Raw genomic sequence first — 15,244 nt, 5'->3', positions numbered from 1 at the left:
AATATCCAACTCATTGTTAAACAGCATCATTTATGACTGAGGTGACAAGAAATTTGGTCACTTTAAGGGTTATGAATCTTCAGAATTCTCTACTCTAGAAAGAGATTGAGCATATTCAAAACAGATTGTGGACACTAAGAGGGTTGGACTTATCAGCAGGAAATTCGAGTTGAGGTAGAAGATTAATCTCAATTTTTCTGAATCGCAGAGCAGGCTTGAAGGATGGGATAGCCTAGGCCAGCTCCTATATTTCTAATGGTCTTAAATACTCATTCATTTCCTCTTGAAGTTATCATGAATTTGTTTCCATCACTGTTTCTGGAAGTTAATTTCTTATCCCATCAATCCCCTGTAAAAACAATTTACTTATTCTTTGGCTGATTTTGAACTGAACACTTTCAGATGTATTCCAACCTTCTGAACCATAGCAAATGACCTAATGCACTCCTGATCAATGCTCTGACCCCAGCTTCCTGTCCACAATTTAAAAAGCACCTTATTAGCAATGGTGAATTTTCAAGAACTACCCTTTCCTGCCTTAAATGGACATCCTGCCTGCAGAGTGTCTACACACCAGATCAGATACCAGGTGGAGATGGGACAGTCTTCTGAAATGCCAGGCATGAAATTGCTAACACACTATCTTGCACAGACAGGAAGTGATTTCTGCACCAGAAATGTCAATGGCAATTCTCACTGGCCTTCCAATGAAAATCCATTCAATGATCTCTTTTGTGAGCAGTCATAAAGATGGAGAGCACGGAAACCGATCCTTCAGTCCAACTCGTCCATGCCGACCAGATATTCTAAATTAATCCAATCCCATTTGCTAGTACTTGGCCCATATCCCTTTAAACCCTTCCTATTCAAATACCCATCCAGATGCCTTTTAAATGTTGTAATTGTGCCAGCCTCCACCACTTCCTCTGGCAGCTCATTCCATACATGCACCATCCTCTGCATGAAAAAGTTGCCTCTTGGTCCCCTTTTAAATCTTTCCCCTCTCACCTTAAACCGATGCCCACTAGTTTTGGACTCCCCTACTTTGGAAAAGAGATCTTGGCTATTCACACTATCCATACCCTTCCTGATTTTATAATTCAGAGATGCTGGTGTTGGACTGGGGTGTACAAAGTTTTATAAACCTATATAAGGTCACCCCTCAGCCTCCGATGTTCCAGGGAAAACAGCCCCAGCCGATTCAGCCTTTCCCTGTAGCTCAAACCCTCCAACCCTGGCAACATCCTCGTAATTTTTTTCTGAATCCTTTTAAGTTTAATAACATCCTTCCTACAGCAGGGAGACCAGAAGTGAACATAGTGCTCCAAAAGTGGGCTAACCAACATCCTGTACAGCCGCAACATGACTTCTGAACTCCTAAACTCAATGCACTGACCAATGAAGGCAAGTGTACCAAAGACATCCTTCGCTGCCCTGTGTACCTGCAACAGTTCTCCCCCACCCAGCCCCCAACCCCCATCTGTGCCTGTTAACCACTGTGTGACGCATCGACTAAAGCTGTGAACAAAACAGCCCCAGCTCAAGTCAGGCAGGACTGAAATTTGACTGAAGTTATTATACTCAATTTCAATTTCTCCAGTAGCCCAGCAACAGCCTCAGAAAAAATAAATTGGAGGTTTTGGCTGAGCCAAGCCCCCTCAATGCATTGTGCAAGTCTGATCCATGCCCATCTCCTTAAGTCATTTCACTGTTGGGAGAACCCAGGACCTGCTTATTCCTTTTGGAAGCAGCATTTGTTCATTAACTGTGTATTGTGGAAAGAGATGGTGAAAATCCAAAGATGTGCGACGTCACCTTCGAAAGAAAACCCCCAACAGCTGGTCCAACACTTTCATTTCCTGTTATTTCACGAAGATTCAGTGCAGTTCAGGGGATATCACATCGGAACAGCTACTGGTGGAAAGACAATTGGCTGCCAGTCACTCAGAAGGACGCAGTAGAAAACAGCAACATACTCAACAGGAAAAGCACACAACCTCTCATCAGTGTTCTGATGGCAGAGGAGGAAGAGCAGACAACAGATCTGCAGCTCCCCAGACACTGTAACAACAGACTAGATAAACAGTGGTGCCTGTTAACCCAGCCCTGAAAATCCACCAATCTCTCAGCAAGTTCAGAAAGTTATATAAAAAAAATCACACAACACCAGGTTCTCATCCAACAGGTTTATTTGGAAGCACTAGCTTTCGAAGTGCTGCTCCTTCGTCAGGTGGTTGTGCAGTATAGGATCATAAGACGCAGAATTTATAGCAAAAGTTTACAGTGTGATGGAACTGAAATTATATATTGAAAAAGACTTGGATTGTTTGTAAAGTCTCTCACCTTTTAGAATGGGCATGTTGGTTTCAGTTCTGTCATATGTCAATTCCAGAACTTCCTTAAAGTTACATTCTCAAGTGAACTTTAACAATAGGTGCCATGTTGGCCCAGATAATGCATTACTCCTTCAATGCACCCCAATCCAACACCAGCACCTCCAAAGCAAGTTTAGAAAGACAACAAAGAACCAGAAGTGACTGGCTGCTAACGAGAGCGCAGCAAAACGTTTGACTTCTCTTCCTCCACATCGGCTCACTCACTATGGGATTGGCAATTCATTAATGAATTGCATTTAGATAGCCCCTTCTGCAACATCAGAATTACTCAAAACATTTAGCATCCAACTGATTCCTTTTGAAGCACTGTTTTTTTTTAGCAGGGTGGGGTGGGGTGGGGGGGGGCTCATGTGGCAGCCAATTAGTCAGCGAGTTTCCATCAGTATCCACGTAACAATGATCAGATAAAGCAGACCTTTGTGGATTGGGGCTCACAGCGCGAGGGACCCAGGTTCACTCTCAGCCTCAGGCGTCTGCCTGTGTGGGTTTCCTCCAGGTGCTCGGGTTTCCAAAGATGTGCAAGTTAGGTGGCTTGGCCATAGAAAATGCAGGGTTACGGTAGGGAGTTGGGTCTGTGTGGGATGCTCTTCAGAGGGTCAGTGCAGCCTCGATGGGCCGAATGGGCTGCTTCCACACTGTGGGGATTCCTCCATCTTCTATGAGTGGTGTCCAGGGCAATGGGTGGTGGGGTGGGAACACCTTGGATTTGGATAGTCAATCAAAATCAAGCGTAGAAGTTTCACACTAAGTCTATTTAAGTTGTAAGATTGAAACAAAAACAGAAATTGCTCCAGAAACTCAGCATCTGTGGAGAGAACACAGAGTTAACATTTTGAATTGAATTGAATTTATTGTCACGTGTACCGAGGCACAGTGAAAAGCTTTGTCTTGCGAGCAATACAGGCAGATCACAGAGTTAAGTAGCATAGACAGTAAATAATAGGTAAACAGCAGCAAAAACAAAACCACAGGTGAATGTTAAGAGTTTGTGAGTCCATTCAGTATTCTAACAATAGTAGGGTAGAAACTGTTTTGAAACTGGCTGGTGCATGTATTCAATCTTCTGTACCTTCTCCCCGATGGTAGAGGTTGTAGAAAAGCATTGCCAAGGTGGGATGGGTCGTTGAGAATGCTGGCGGCCTTTCCTTGATAGTGGGCCTGGTAGATGGATTCTATAGATGGGAGGTTGGCCTTTGTGATTGTCCGGGCCGAGTTCACCATTCTCTGTAACCGTTTCAAACCTTCAATGGTACAGTTGCCATTTTAGGTAGTGATACTTCCAGACAGAATGCTCTGACGGTGCACCTATAAAGGTTGGCAAGGGTATTTGACATCATGCCAAATTTCCTCAGTTGCCTGAGGATGAAGAGATGTTGTTGGGCCTTTGTAACCAGTGTGTCCACATGAAGAGTCCAAGAAAGCTTGTTGTAGATGATCACTCCCAGGAGCTTGACACTCTCCACTCCTTCCACCTCTGTGCCGCTAATATATAGGGGGCCATGAGTAACATTTCACCTAATGTCAATAATGAGTTCCTTGGTTTTGCTGGCATTGAGAGTTTGGTTGTTCGCAGTGAACCATTTTTTCAGATCTTCCACCTTTTGTCTGTAGTCTGTTTCGTCGCCATCTGAGATTCGACCGACTGTGGTGGTGTCATCAGCGAACAGCGAACCCTTCTTTAGATCCACAAGATTGCCTTACATCAGATTTATCATTCATCCTGGACTTAAACTTCCACTGCAACTCACCAAGGCTCTTTCAACAGCACCTTCCAAACAAACAGCCTCCTTTGATAAAGTCCCACATAGGAGGTTAGTGAGCAAAATTAGGGTGCATGGTATTGGGGGCAAAGTACTGACTTGGATTGAAAATTGGTTGGCTGACAGGAAACAAAGAGTAGTGATAAACGGCTCCCTTTTGGAATGGCAGGCGGTAACCAGTGGGGTACCGCAGGGATCAGTGCTGGGACTGCAGCTTTTTACAATATATATTAATGATATAGAAGATGGTATTAATAGTAACATTGTTGTGGTTCTGTTCGCCGAGCTGGAAATTTTTGTTGCAAACGTTTCGTCCCCTGTCTAGGTGACATCCTCAGTGCTTGGGAGCCTCCTGTGAAGCGCTTCTGTGGTGTTTCCTCCGGCATTTATAGTGGCCTGTCCCTGCCGCTTCCGGTTGTCAGTTTCAGCTGTCCGCTGTAGTGGCCGGTATATTGGGTCCAGGTCGACGCGTTTGTTGATGGAGTTTGTGGATGAGTGCTATGCTTCTAGGAATTCCCTGGCTGTTCTTTGTTTGGCTTGCCCTATAATGGTAGTGTTGTCTGGGAATTCGACTGGGACAACACTACCATTATAAGGCAAGCGAAACAAAGAACAGCCAGGGAATTCCTAGAAGCATGGCACTCATCCACAAACTCCATCAACAAACACATCGACCTGGAGCCAATATACCAACCACTACAGCGGACAGCTGAAACTGACAACCGGAAGCGGCAGGGACAGGCCACTATAAATGCCGGAGGAAACACCACAGAAGCGCTTCACAGGAGGCTCCCAAGCACTGAGGATGTCACCTAGACAGGGGACGAAACGTTTGCAACAAAAATTTCCAGCTCGGCGAACAGAACCACAACAACGAGCACCCGAGCTACAAATCTTCACCCAAACTTTGAATAGTAACATTAGCAAATTTGCTGATGATACAAAGCTGGGTGGCAGGGTGAAATGTGAGGAGGATGTTAGGAGATTACAGGATGACCTGGACAGGTTAGGTGCATGGACAGATGCATGGCAGATGCAGTTTAATGTGGATAAATGTGTGGTTATCCACTTTGGTGGCAAGAACAGGAAGGCAGATTACTACCTCAATGGAGTCAAGTTAGGTAAAAGGGGCAGTACAAAGAGATCTGGGTATTCTTGTACACCAGTCAATGAAGGTAAGCATGCAGGTACAGCAGGTAGTGAAGAAAGCTAATAGCATGCTGGCCTTGATAACAAGAGGGATTGAGTATAGAAGCAAAGAGGTGCTTCTGCAGCTGTACAGGGCCCTGGTGAGACCACACCTGGAGTATTGTGTACAGTTCTGGTCTCCAAATTTGAGGAAAGATATTCTGGCTATTGAGGGAGTGCAGCGTAGGTTCACGAGGTCAATTCCTGGAATGGCGGGACTATCTTAACTTGAAAGATTGGAGCGACTGGGCTTGTATACCCTTGAGTTTAGGGGACTGAGAGAGGATCTGTTAGAGACGTATAAGACTATTAAAGGATTGGACACTCTGGCAGTAGGAAACATGTTTCCGCTGATGGGTGAGTCTTGAACCAGAGGACACAGCTTAAAAATAAGGAGTAGGCCATTTAGGACAGAGATAAGGAGAAACTTCTTCACCCAGAGTGTGGTGGGTGTGTGGAATGCTCTGCCCCAGAAGGCAGTGGAAGCCCAGTCTCTGGATTCGTTTAATAAAGAATTGGATAGAGCTCTCAAGGATAGTGGAATCAAGGGTTATGGAGATAAGGCAGGAACAGGATACTGATTGAGGATGATCAGCCATGATCATAATGAATGGTCGTGCAGGCTCAAAGGGCAGAATGACCTACTCCTACACCTATTGTCTATTACCTAGAAGGATAAGGGCAGCAGATATATGGGAATACCATCACCTACAAGTTTCTCTCCAAGCCATGCACCACCCTGATGTGGAAATATATCACCGTTCCAGGGTCAAAATCCTGGAATTCCCTCTCCATCAGCACGGTGGGTGTTTCATACCACATGGACTGTTCACCACCACCTTCTCAAGAACAATTAGGGTTGACCAATAAATGCTGGTCCTATCAGAGATGGCCACTGCCATGAACATATATTTTAAAACAAAACTCTCAGTGAAATCCTGGTGAGACGGCCCTGAATCTCTCACTGATGTAGAGATTTGGAGGCAGTTTCTGTGGATTAATTAAAGTTGCCTTTGTCTCAGAGTAAATGAGCTAATTGCTCCACACGCCCACCTCCACCTCTGACTCGGTAATGTGCTTTTTGAGTGAAGCATATCCAGACTGGAAAGAAAAACTGCATGTACAGGATAGTATGCAGAGGAGTACAACATTAGGAGCTTCTCCAATACACCTCTCTTTCCAACAAGATACAAGATTGAGTACGATCAAGCAGTAATGATGGATTTCAGATCTCAAAATTCCCAACTTAATGCCTGCACTGCCCGAATTATTTTTGTTTTGTTTTCCTCCCTTCAACACCTCCACTCCCCCCATTTTCAGCACTCTCTCCCCACTGCCCCAATGTGAAAGCCTGGGGAGAGCTGTGGGGCTGTGGGAGGTGTCACAGTCTGAGCTCTACCCTATTGCCAATCAACCTGCACATAGCCAAAAACCTTGCACAAAAGTGAATGCTCATATTGAACGCAGGGAAACATGGAGCAAAGCAACTGTGCCTTGTCCCAGACACTGAGCACTGCCTCCCCAGCCCAGCTTAGTCAACTGCGATGCAGAGAGAAGGGAAAACAAGTGTTAATGGCTTTGCAATACATTAAACTATTTATAAGTCACCAAGCTATGAGGCAGGAGGAGGAGGAAGATAAGGATTTAAAAACAATAACTAAGACACCAGAGAAATGAATAAGCAATGTCTGGATGACATAACACAGCCATCTACAGAAGCGAATGGGACAAAAGGCAAGGTATGACTCAACTCAGTCAGACTGTCCTAGAACAACAGAAGGTGTAATATGAAGAAAGATTGTCATTTACAGAGTTCCTCGCAGACAATGAGTTACTGTTCACTGGTAAATATAGTAGCAAACAGCTGCGAGATGCACGGTGAGATTTTTTTGGATTGATTTGGCTGAGGACATTGTTGGCGAGGATAATTCTTACTCATCTTTAAAACCCCCATGGCATCTTTGCCACATGCAGAGGTCAACTGGATAGTGTGTGTCTCCCATTGCAATATGATATGTCAGCGTCGGTAGCAGTCTTCACCTAGGGATATATGCTAATCAGAGACTAGGAGTAAAGTATAAGAATAAAATACCACTTTGAATCAATTCTGTGAAGGATGGCTTGATGAATATTATACAGGTTAGAAAATCTATAATAGTCAGTCATACTGCAGAACAGACCCTTCCGTCCAACTACTCTATGCTGACCAAAAATCCCAAACTAAACTAGTTCCACCTGCATGCGCTTGGCCCATATCCCACAATGTTTCTTAATCATGCACTTATTTAAATATCTTTTAAATGTTATAACTGTACCATCATCCACCACTTCCTCTGGAAGTTCATTCCACACATGAACCACTGTGTAAAAAAAGTTGCCCCTCATGTCTTTTTAGAATAATCTTTCTCCTCTCACCTTAAAAACATACCCCCGAGTCTTGAAATCCCCTACCCTGAGGAAAAGACGCCAGTCATTCACCTTATCTATACCCCTCATGATTTTGTAAAGCTCTATAAGATCATCCCACAATTTCCCATGCTCCAGTGAAAACAGTCCCAGCCAATCTTCAGTAGAGAGGGCAGATTTTAGGTTGGTCAATTCAGGCCATTGGTGGTTCGGTCATGCGGGGTCACAAGTCACTCGAAAACAAGGGATAGAATGGTAACTTGTCTGGAGACACATCACACCAATACTATGCCTAACTGAATTGGCTAGGTAAAGTCACCTTTTTAAAAACTAACTCAATTAAAATTTTTGAATAGAGCATTATAAAAGTTAAACTGGATCTGTGACTGTGCGCCAGGATTGGGGGCATACAGATTTCAAATCAGGATATTTATTCATGCCAATGGTGTATGTGTCCATGTTTATTAAAAAGACACTCATATTGCTTCATAACCTCAGGATAAAGTGCTCTACAGCCACTGAGGTACTTTTAAGAGTTTTTACATTGGGAATCAAAGCAGTCAATTTGCACATAGCAAACCTGCAAAACCAGCAACACAATAACATCTGTTTACTGATGTTGATTTGGGGATTAACATTGGTCAGGATACATCCAGAGGGGTTTATATGAAATGGACTCCTGGTTTTATGAGAGTTGGGATTTGTTGATGCATTTTTCTTAACTGCCACAGAGTGGCTCTTCAAAATCACTGAATTTCACACAAAAGCAGGGCTGAGAGAAAACAGGATATGTGATGGCATTTCCAGCACTGAAGCTTCAAACCTCCTACACTAAAACATCCCAGGAAACACCATTACAACAAGAACTGAGCACTGCTGCCTCTCAGCACTAGTGACCAGGGTTCGATTCTACCTTTGGGTGACTGTCTGTGAGGAGTTTGCACGCTCTCATGTCTTTGTGGGTTTTCTCCGGGTGCTACTGTTTCCTCCCACAGCCCAAAGATGTGCAGATTAGGTGGATTGGCCGTGCTAAATTGCCTCAATATGTCCAGGGATGTGTAGGTTAGGTGGATTAGTCATAGGAAATGCAAGGTTATGGAGATACGCTCGTGGGGTGGGTCTGTGGTGCGATTGATGTGGACTTGTTGGGGCCAAATAGCCTGCTTCCGCACTGTAGGGATTCTACGAGAGGGAGAAAATCTCATTCCAGGTAATACAGAACACGGGTGGACTGAGTTGACAGAACTTGCACCTTCCTAACCAAGGCCTAACCAGATGGGGCTCTGGAGGAGTGGAACATGTAGCAGGATTTATCAATTTGTTTTGTACCTTACTGAAATGATTCATGAGATGATCAAGTTTTAGGGATCAACTGCTGCTGGACAGTGATCACCGGGACTCTCCAGATGAGAGTCTAGTTGGGGAGTGTGGAGTAGATTAGATTAGATTCCCTGCAGTGTGGAAACAGGCCCTTCGGCCCAACCAGTCCACAATGACCTTCCGAAGAGTAACCCACTCAGACCCACTTCCCCCTGACTAATGCACCTAACACTATGGGCAATTTAGCATGGCCAATTCATCTAACCTGCACATCTTGGACTGTGGGAGGAAACCAGAGCACCCAGAGGAAACCCACGCAGCCACCGGGAGAATGAGCAAACTCCACACAGACACCAGAGGCTGGAATTGAACCTGGGTCCCTGGTGCTGTGAGGGAGCAGTGCTAACCGCTAAGCACGGGGCAAAACAGATGAAGAGGGAAAGGAAAGTGATTTAAAAGTAGCATCTTCACAAACCCCTGTTTACGACTTGTTAGGGAGACACTGGCCTGTGTTTCAAAATACTACTTTGAAGAGTTTTCATCAATGCAGTGTGGGGTTGCATCTGTGCACACATGCCTGTCTGTAGGCAGTGTGGAGGCTGTATGTATTTTCAGAGGGAGGGTTTGTTAGTCATGCTCCCCTCATTAATCAGCAATGTCTGGACAAAAGTCCAGGAGCGTTAATCTCTGTTTGATATAAATGTATTTGGGCTCGGCCATGATGCACTTCACAGTTCAATGCCCTGCTAAAAGCTCAGTCACTCATGAAGAAGGGTCACTTTACAGAGTTGAGACAGCCAGCAGTAACACTGTAACATGATCCACCTCTCAATGTTGAGGGTGGGGTGGGGGGTGAAAGGGCAGGTGAAACATCCCAAGGCATTAGCTGCTGTGAATTACTCAATCCTCCTACCTTTCCTAATTTGTTTTTTTTAAAGCAGATGTGGCCACATCTTTGAACTTAGTGATTTCACAGCTTTCAAACTGCATCGTAGAATCCCTACTGTGTGGAAGCAGGCCACTTAGCCCATCGAGTCCACACCAATCCTCTGAGGAGTATCCCACCCTCACTTCTGTGAGGCAGCAGTGCTAACTACTGAGCCACCATGTCCGCCCCAATCTTTAGAAGTTGTCATTTCTAACTGCACCGAGATCTGGAGATGAATTGCAAGCCCAATGCAGACATATCATAACCTCAGCTCAATCAGATCACATAGCTGCATTCTCAATCTGGGCAACAGGAATCCAATATTGTCAGGCATGTTGATCATCCTTTTAACTCACATATAAATGTGCGGTGTTTTAATTTACAATCTCAAAGTAAATATTACATGCATTCATGTAGCTGTCTTGCAGCATAAATTGTTGAGACAATAGAGTATTTGTGAATTGAAAAGGTATTACCTTTCTAAGCCAAGACCCATGCTCACTATCTAAGTGAAAACCTCAACTTCATATGGTTAAAAATCACAACACCAGGTTATAGCCCAACAGGTTTAGTTGGAAGCCCTAGCTTTTGGAGCACTGCTCCTTCATCAGGTGGTTATGCAGTATAAGATTGTAGGACACAGAAGTTATCACAAAAGTTTTACAGTGTGATATAACTGAAATTATATATTGAAAACGACCGAGATTGTTTGTTAAGTCTCTCATCTTTTAGAATGGGCATAATGGTTTCAGTTCTTTCATATGTCAATTCCAGAACTTTCCTAAAGTTATATTCTCAAGTGAACTTATTCTGTAAAACCCTTTTTTGGATTAGAATCAGTCTGAACATTGGGGCACAGACAGCCTCCCACAGGGCACCTCACACCTTCAATGCATTATCTGGGCCAACATGGCACCTATTGTTAAAGTTCACTTGAGAATGTAACGTTAAGAAAATTCTGGAATTGACATATGAAAGAACTGAAACCAATATGCCCATTCTAAAAGATGAAGAGACTTAACCAATAAGACAGAAGATAGTTTGACATATGAAAAATGTGATAAAATGTGAACATGGAGAACCAAATTTGTAGATTGAAAGCCCGGATCACAAAGTAGAGAGCTATTTCTCAGAGTTATACAGTCATACAGCACAGAAACAGACCCTTCAGTTCAACCAGTCCATGCTGACCATGTTCCCAAATTAAACTAGTCCCACCTGCCTGCGTTTGGCCCATATCCTTCCAAACCCTTCCTATTCACGAACTTATCCAAATAGCTTTTAAGCATTGCAACTGTACCTGCATTTACCACTGTCACTGGCAGTTTATTTCACACACAAACCCACTCTGTAAAAAGGTTGCCCCTCCTGACCTTTTTAAATCTTCCTCCTCTCACCTTGAAAAGTATACCCTCTAGCTTTGAACTCCTCCACCCTAGGGAGAATACTCTCGTCATTCATCTTATCTATGCCTCTCATGATTTTATAAACCTCTATAAGATCACCCCTCAACCTCCTACACGCCAGGAAAAAAAAAGTCCCAGTCTTTCCAATCTATTTTTATATCTCAAACCCTCCATTCCCAGCAACATCCTGGAAAATCTTTTCAGAACCCTCTCAAGTTTGACAACAGGGTGACCAGTACTCCAGAAGAGACCTCACCAATGTCCTGCAACATGACATCCTAACTTCTACACTCAAAGGTCTGAGCAATGACGACAAGTGTGCTAACCGCCTTCTTAACCACCCTGTCTACATGAGACAAATTTCAAAGAGTTATGTACCTGAACCCCTGGGTCGTTCTGTTCTACAGCACTATTTGAACTATAGGGAGAGGTTTAATAGGCTAAGGCTGTTTTCCCTGGAGCATCGGAGGCTGAGGGGTGATCTTATAGAGGTTTATAAAATTATCAGGGGCATGGATAGGATAAATAGACAAGGTATTTTCCCTGGGGTGGGGGAGACCAGAACTAGGGCGCATAGGTTTAGGGTGAGGGGACAAAGATTTAAATGAGACCTAAGGGGCAACTTTTTCACGCAGAGGGTGCTGCGTGTGTGGAATGTGCTGCCAGAGGAAGTGGTGGAGGTTGGTACAATTACATTTAAAAGGCATCTGGATGGGTATATGAATAGGAAAGGTTTGGAAGGATATGGGCCAAGTGCTGGCAAGAGGGACTATCTGGTTGGCAATGGATGAGTTGGTGGACCAAAGGATCTGTTTCCATGCTGTACATCTCTATGACTCTACCCAGGACCCTACCAGTAATTATTTGGATTTAGCAATGATGATACGCTGCTGATTGCAGCACTATGGTCATTCTTCGATTTGACAGCTGACTGGTGGACCTGGGTCTTTCTACTATCATAATTCTTTCAAGTTTCCACTTTGACAGACAGCAGGAAGAGAACTTTTATCGGTTTTCTGGTTATTTTGCCCTTAGAAATCTGCAACAAATTGCAACTGGACCATTCCAATTGCAGTGTCTCAATGATGTAATAATCTCAGGCTCCAAAGTAGCTAAACATGCATAGCTAATCATTTTCAAGTCAAAAAGCTTTCCTTGTTTTTTGGCTATGTAGCAGTGTCCGAATTTATTCCAGTTTATAGCCAAAAGGAAAGATATCTGGTCCCTTACACCTGGAAGCAGTCTTGTAAATCTATCCTGAATCCTCTGTAAAGCCTCTACATCCTGCCGAAAATATGTTCCCAGAAATGGACACAATGCTCCACTTGAGATCAAATCAGTTTTTTTAAAATAAAAGTATATCATATCCTCTTTTTTTGTATCCTCTGTTTATATTTATTTACGTTATGGGCAGCACTGTGGCTCAGTGGTTAGCACTGCTGCCTCACAGTGCCAGGGACTTGGGCTCTATGCCAGCCTTGGGCAACTGTCTGTGTGAAGTTGGCACATTCTTCTTGTGTCTGCGTGGGTTTCCTCCAGGTGCTCCGGTTTCCTCCTTCAGCCCAAGATGTGCAGGTTATGTGGGTTAGCCATGGAAAAGGCAGGGTTACAGAGGTAGGGTAGGAGTGTGGCTATGGGTAAGATGCACACTTGATGGACCAAATAACCTGCTTCCACACTGGGATTCTATGATTTTATAGAGAGAAAGTCACCATAGTCCACTGAACTATAGGGCTGTTCTCTCATTAGAGAGAGGCAACTGGTAGTGGTTTAACCTGAGGGTCACCATGCCTCACGTGAAGAGGAGAGGTTGAGAAGGAGAGTCCTTCATGGGGACCCCTATACACTAGAAAAGGAGAAGTCTGCAGGGCAATTGTAAAGAGAGGGATGAATCGGAGAGCTCTTGCAAAGTGTCAGTACCTACACAATGGGTGGTTTCGTGTCCTCCTGCACTGTACAAGATCAACACAACCCCAGTCACACAGCTGTTCCCAACTCCAAAAAGAACTGGTTTCTAAATCAAACATTCTGCTCATCCTGAAGCAAATATTTGAATATGCAAATACATTCAAATAGAAAGGGGTAAAGCACACAGCACTAAGGCACCGACTGAACAGACCTTTTGTTATTTATCCTTTCATGGATAGAGGCATCACTGGCAAGGCCAGAATTTATTATTCATCCCCAATTGCTCTGAAGTAGGCGGTGGAAAACCATTGCATTCCTTGGGGTGTTGGGAAACTCTCAGTGTTGTTAGGAAGAACGTTGCAGGGTCTTTGATCCAATGAACAATGATGGCGCGCTTTATAACAAAACAGCATACAATGATATCTCATTCACTGGTACTCAAATTATTAGTCCAAAGATGTGCAGGTCAGATCAATTGGCCATGCTAAATTGTCCACAGTGTTAGGTGCACTAGTCAGAGGGAAATGGGTCTGGGTGGGTTATTCTTTGGAGGGTTGGTGTGGACTGGTAGGGCTGAAGGGCCTGTTTCCACACGGTAGGGAATCTAATCTAATCTAAAATAAAATCTAATCTACTTGACGTGTCAACTTTGCTTACACAGAAATAGGTTAAACCGGCCGTCCAGTTTTTATACTTCATAAGAGCCTCCTCCTTCCCCTCTTCATGTCATTCTGATCAATGTATCCTCTCATCCTGTTCTCCCTCAAGATCCTTCAATGGATCTACTATCTCCAACACACACACACACACACACACCAGTTGAGAGCCGGACAGGCTAAGCTTGTAGCTGCTCGAGTTCAGAACTGTAAGAGGGGACTTTTTTGAAATACAAGAGCCTGATGGGTCCTTTTCTTCACAGAGAAGATTATGGAAGAATCTGGAACTGAGGGCACGGTTTAAAAATCCATTTAGAACAGAGATTAGGTCAAAGGTTTCTGTCTTGGAAGGTCGGGAGTTTTTGAAACTTTCTTCCTGAAAAGTGGTACAAGTGGACATCTTGAATATTTTTAAGACAGATCCTTGTCAAGCTGGGGGCTGAAAATAATCGGGGGTGGACAAGAATGGGGATTTGAAGTAATAATCAGATCAGTCAAGATCGTATTGAAGATCAGAGCAAGCTTGAGGGACTGAATAGCCTCCTGTCGCTCTTGATTTGTTTGACTGTATTTCTTAATTAGCCAGGAGGAGGATGTACAGATACAAAAAGCTGTCCACCAGGTTGAGAATAATGTGCGTATGGGAGAGCCAAGAACTGCTCAATGTGTAGGTGGACTGTAGGTACCAGAGCGAGCGCTTCACTGATGAATGTCTCCTGTAGTGTGATAATGACTCCCAGACCCGGCCCTATCCCTAATCTAGAAAAGATTTGTCGTGTAGATACTTTGAGGCCTCTCTCTGGGTTAGTGAGAGGAGCTGTCAGTCAGAGTTTCTGTTCATTTGCTGGTTACTGAGAGAAACGTGATGCAATTTGTCTTTCAAAATGCAATACCTCCCTCCTGCCTCACCTTGGTTCAATAGCCAAGCTTCTTGGGCGGCACGGTGGCACGGTGGTTAGCACTGCTGCCTCACAGCGCCAGAGACCTGGGTTCAATTCCCACCTCAGGCGACTGACTGTGTGGAGTTTGCACATCCTCCCCGTGTCTGCGTGGGTTTCCTCTGGGTGCTCTGGTTTCCTCCCACAGTCCAAAGATGTGCAGGTTAGGTGAATTGACCATGCTAAATTGCCCGTAGTGTTAGGTGAAGGGGTAAATGTAGGGGTATGGTGGGTTGCGCTTCGCCGGGTCGGTGTGGACTTGTTGGGCCGAAGGGCCTGTTTCCACACTGTAAGTAATCTAATCTAATCTAATCTTCTTTTCTGGACTCAGCAACAAA

The 15,244-nt window shown here is 44.2% G+C and overlaps 1 protein-coding gene and 1 long non-coding RNA gene across 6 annotated transcripts in view; both read right to left on the bottom strand.

The window, feature by feature from the left end:
• The window catches only part of LOC122553163 (NHS-like protein 1), a 274,883-nt gene that overhangs the window by 130,900 nt on the left and 128,739 nt on the right, over positions 1–15,244 (bottom strand). The window lies entirely within an intron of this gene.
• Positions 2,178–15,244, bottom strand: part of LOC148148911 (uncharacterized) — a 50,407-nt gene continuing 37,340 nt past the window's right edge. The window contains exon 3 of the long non-coding RNA XR_015758352.1: positions 2,178–3,201. This is a non-coding gene — a long non-coding RNA (uncharacterized LOC148148911). The remainder of the gene's footprint in view (positions 3,202–15,244) is intronic.

Source organism: Chiloscyllium plagiosum, unplaced genomic scaffold (genome assembly GCF_037043375.1).
Source record: "Chiloscyllium plagiosum isolate Xiang-an unplaced genomic scaffold, Cpla_swu_hap1 HiC_scaffold_10, whole genome shotgun sequence".
In the NCBI taxonomy this organism is placed as follows: domain Eukaryota; kingdom Metazoa; phylum Chordata; class Chondrichthyes; order Orectolobiformes; family Hemiscylliidae; genus Chiloscyllium; species Chiloscyllium plagiosum.
The sequence above is the reverse complement of the archived record's forward strand: the minus strand, read 5'-3'. Positions and strand labels throughout refer to the sequence as shown.